The sequence below is a fragment of the Charadrius vociferus genome, unplaced genomic scaffold (assembly GCF_000708025.1).
Source record: "Charadrius vociferus isolate BGI_N301 unplaced genomic scaffold, ASM70802v2 scaffold243, whole genome shotgun sequence".
Lineage (NCBI taxonomy): Eukaryota > Metazoa > Chordata > Aves > Charadriiformes > Charadriidae > Charadrius > Charadrius vociferus.
Genome location: NW_009647684.1, coordinates 703,968 through 708,873, shown reverse-complemented (window position 1 = coordinate 708,873; position 4,906 = coordinate 703,968). Strand labels below are relative to the sequence as shown.

Sequence of the window (4,906 nt, the reverse complement as noted above, 5' to 3'; positions counted from 1 at the left end):
TGGCAAAGGGAGAGGGGGGTGGGGAGTATTAGAGATTGGCAGGTTCAGAAGAGCTCTTTTTAAAAATTTAGCTTTGTGTACCCTAAGTACAGCAAGGAAACACTGAAGACCCTACTCTTTAGTCCGCTATCTTTTCACTTTTCAGCTTAAAAGAAAGACATTTTTTAAATGTCTTTCATTATGGTTTTCTATCGCCCTTTTAAACAATTATTTTTCGGGCTTTCCCAATTTTGAAGAGGTTTGCCTCGATAAGAAGAAATGCGCACTATAACTGAACCAGCTCCTAAAAGTATATTTTGGCCTAAATTACCTCTTTTTTTTTTTATTATTAATGGAAAACCTTCACTACATTTAGTGGGAAATTTTAAGAGGGTAAAGGAAACAGGATTTTGGCCCTTTACATTGAAATGTACAATTCAATACAAATTTACTGCTGGAACTAGATTTACTCATGCTTCCTCTGAAAAAAAAAGAATAGAAAATTACTCTCATTTTACAAATGCAATATTACAAAATAAATTATTTTTACATGCTTTATTTCGGAAAATATGTCAGTACTTAACTATTTTAATGTCATGCCAGACCTGGTTTATTATCAGCAAAAGTGATTGACTCATGTCCTGCTGATGGATAGTCAACAGATATGCTTGTCCTGGCTTGGCAGAAAACAAATCAAATGAAGGAAAGATATCCAGAAAATCTTCCCAGGACTCAAACTATTTTTCAGAAGTGGTACTAATACTAGTTATTAATTTGTTATTTTTACTCTTTTTTTTTTTTTTTTTTTTAGAATGCCACTCAGTTTTTGAATTGTAGCTTTTCCTCTTTCTTGGGCAAAAAGAAGTAATTTTCAACAGCTAAATCTATGCATATTAATAGCTTAATTATATGGAATTTAAGCCAACACCTTTCAAAATTTCTTCCCTCCCACTCCGAAAAAAGAGCCTTAATGTCTACCTCAGGAGATGGTAAGACTTCCTCAAGATCAGCACCGCCAGATAAAATCTGACCCAGTTTTGCCTACTTTCATTGTTTTACATACATCAGCAAATTGGTTGATTGTTGTAGTTTCCTTATTATTCCAAATATTTTCCTATTGCTAACACAGTTCAAAACAATATTTTAAGAATTATACAAATACACATGTTACATAGTTTGAATGTTAAGTCTCGACCATAATAGCAGAACTATTTATATAACGCTTCAACTACCCTTTCCTATCAAAGGGATAATTTATAGCAATACTTATTTGGCCTTCATTTTTTCAAAACAAAAAGTCTTTTCTTACAGATGCCTCGAAACAAACATTTGCAAAAATCACCTAAGTTTTATGTTTACTGACAGCTACGTGCGACTTCTCAAGTTTTAAAGGCAATAGTGTCTAACCGTTGTGGAATAACCTCTATTTTATATGTAGGAATGTCCCTCCAAAATGGTTTTATCCTCTGTATATGCAGATAGAGTGCACACACTCACACGAAGCTGGCTGCTCCATAGCGAACTGTGTCGTTGCTGTAGCGGAGCCATGTGTGTCTGTGTACACACTCCAGAAGAATACCGAGTGCAGTCACCAACTGCTCAGAACTGCACAGCCCAATGCCACTTCACGAGGATGAAAAAGATCCATTAGTTTAGACTATATCTTGTATGTAGTGAAGAGTGGGGGAAAAACAGGTCCAATATTTAAAAAAAAATGATTGCAAAAGGCACATTAGAAAACTGTCATCACACAGACTACAAGGTATCCCTTCCACCTCAGACTAAACAATAATACATCTTTGCCAGAAACTTTGCATGAAAAAGTCCAAAGCATCATTTATCATCACCCTTACTAGAACCTCACTTGCACGCTCTAAGAATCACTTTTCAGCATTACAAAAAAAAAAATCCCTTTAATTATCCCTACTTTAAAAATGCAAATGCTGTATCCAGGGTTTAATATAAAAATTAATCAGAGTTGAAGCATGTGCATTGTATCTATAATTCTGATTCGTTTGTAATCTGTTGAATTAGGCAAGTGTATTAGAAATGTAATTCCAGCTATTACAATGCTTTACATTTACTGAGAAACTGAGATTATTGTATTCTACAGGCAGTCATTTGAGTCCTTCTGCTGCTGTTTTTAAATTATTTCTGTCATATCTTCTAATTTAGCAGCATCAGTGGTTTTTTAATAGGTATCTTTTGTTCACTTTTCTACAGTGCAATTATTCAAGCAATATATAATGACCAGCTGCTTATTAACACTTCCTTTCAAAATTATTAAAAAATATATTCCTCACTTTTGACAAATAATTTCAAACGATTTTGAGTGTAAATCTGCAGTTGATGACGTTGCTAATTATCTTCAGGTTTCCAACAGTTTCTCACCATCGTGACATTGCCCTGTTTGAATGTAGTTGTATTATGCTGTAGCCCTAGCCGGCTGTAAAATTATTTGTTCTGATTCTAAACTTCTGTGGTAATGTTAGCATGAAAGTTATAGTGAGACCAGTCAACTTAGAATCCGGCCTAATGTTTATCTTCCATTCTGCTCCCCAAACTGCCAGGCTTTTCTCTGCTACTATGAATGTCCCTTCACTCCAAGGATTACGTTCACGGGACATTCATTTCTGAACGGTTCACTTAATAAAATTTATTTTGAGGTGATATTAGACACGATTTCATTAAATAAATAAGCTTCATTTGCTTAATCTTGTGTTAACAACAACAACGTCCACCTTTGAAGATAAACAGCCAAATTGGTGAAAAAGCTACATGTATCAAATAATACTGCCTAAACAGTTTGCTTTCGAAAAACGACAAATATTCTTGCACTGTGCAAACTATTTTTGGCCTGTTGCAAAATACGTTCAGGAACTGTAGCAATATCTTGATTACAGCTGTGAACAGAAACGAAGAACACTGACTTGACAAGAAGTGGTTTAATTCATGAGATTTGGAGCGCTCATTATATCTGGCCTATAAAATTGCTTTCAGTTTAGCAATCATCAGGCTTCCTAATATAACGTGTAAATGATTTACATTACACTAATGTGCACTAGATAGCCCTCTGCTCCTGTATCCTGTCTCCACCTTGTTCACATTTCTCAAATGAAAGTGCAAAACCAACAGCACTACTTTAGCTTGTTAATTGTTAACTATGAAGGGTTTCACTCTATTAATTAAAATATGTTTTAATAAAAGGAAACATAGCACATTTTGATAACAGCCTTCTAAGGCTGAAAAGTATTTACATTGTTGCATTTTAGGGCTGCTGTGAAAGCCGATTTTGTGCTATTCAGGGACCACAATAATAACGCTTTAAAATTCCTCACTGGGATGCAATGTAGTCCTTTTGATGGAAAGACTGTCTTTCTCATTCGGCAGAAATAAATCCATTCATTTGATCATGTAGTCATTGAGGGCAATACAAAACAAACCAAGTGTGAGAAATTCTATGTGATGAAGTAAACAAAACAAAACCCCCCAAAAAAGGGGAAAAAAAAAAAACATTTCCATGACAAAAAGATTCTTTGTCCTTAATCTACCCACCATATGCAAGCGTTTCTTTTTAGCATATCTCTTGTTCTAATCTCGGGTGACATGGCTACATAGATAAGATTCACAAAACAAAACAAAAACCTAGTTTAACAATTTTTTTCAATTTATTAACTCACCAGGAGTGTCATAATGAAGTAGCGGAGTTTTATTTTTCTGTATTGAAATGGATTCAGAGCATGTAAAAGTTTATAATGCTAGTGATAAATTCTTAGACCTAGAGCCCACCCCAACAGAGATGGGGCTCAACACATCTTGCTTACATAATAAAATACTAATTCTCATCTGCTTGCTTATATTAAATTATTTTATACGATCACTGTTTCCTAAGGAAAAAAAATAAATTTGAAAATGCACTGCTTTGCTCCTCCGCTGTGACAGAAGGAAGCAATTCTCTGTGTGTGTCTCTTATTGTCAACACCCAAGTGGGTTTTCCTGAAGCAGTGGCAGTAGCCCCCTCAGCAGCCCACAGACAGTGTGGGACTCACTCCCTGGCTCCCCCAATACCCTGGGAAGGAGCAGGAGGCTTAACGATTTGCCAGTCTGACAGATGTTTTAACCTGATGAAGTGGATTCACGCTGCCTTAAGCTTCAGGGCTGTAAAGTTCGGATACAATAGTCAAAATCCTCCTCAGGCTTCAACTTTGCTGCCTTTCTCTCCCCACAGATGCAACTTAAAAGTTATTATAATTTTTTTTTTTCTTTTTGAAGGGAGGGAGAGGGGGGATAAAACAGTGGAGCAAGGGGCCTACACAGAAAGTAGAAAACATTGGGACTCCCACTTGGTTATGTGAGAAACTAAGAAAGCAGCGGGCTCTGCGCAAAGAGGAAAAGAAAAACTTTCAAGTGGAAGCTCTCAACTTAGCCCAGGGAAAGTGAGTATGGGCTGTGGCGTGCCTTTGGACGCTGCAATGCCAAGGACTACTGAAGAAATTAAAACTAAAAAAAAAAAAAAAAAAAAAAAAAAAAAAAGAAGAAGAAAAAAGCCCTGTAGCCCTCTCCTCGAAAAAATTACAGCAAAGTGGAAATAAGGAGTGATTAGAGCCCAAATCTTTCCCGCTTTGGACACTTGTTCATTAGCAGCCTGGGCAGCCCAGATGCATAAAAGCAAGTGTGCGTGTGTCTGCGTGTGGGGAGGGAGCGAAGAATGGCGGATGGGCGAGAAAATAACCCTTCCCCACTGCCTGCAGCCGGCGCGACAGGGGCTGGTGGCGGTGGTGGCACTCCGTGTCACCTACCACTGATAATAATTACAGTCGCAGCAGAGCCGGGAGGCGAAGGGGGGAAAGCAGCCCGGGGGTGGGGCGGGGTGTGGGGTGGGGAGGCGAAAAGCTGCTACTCAACCTGCACGAAAATAACGAAATCA

General features: G+C 37.4%; 1 protein-coding gene across 2 annotated transcripts in view; it reads right to left on the bottom strand.

Annotated features, from left to right (window-relative positions):
- Positions 1 to 4,906, bottom strand: part of SALL3 (spalt-like transcription factor 3) — a 20,370-nt gene that overhangs the window by 14,637 nt on the left and 827 nt on the right. The window lies entirely within an intron of this gene.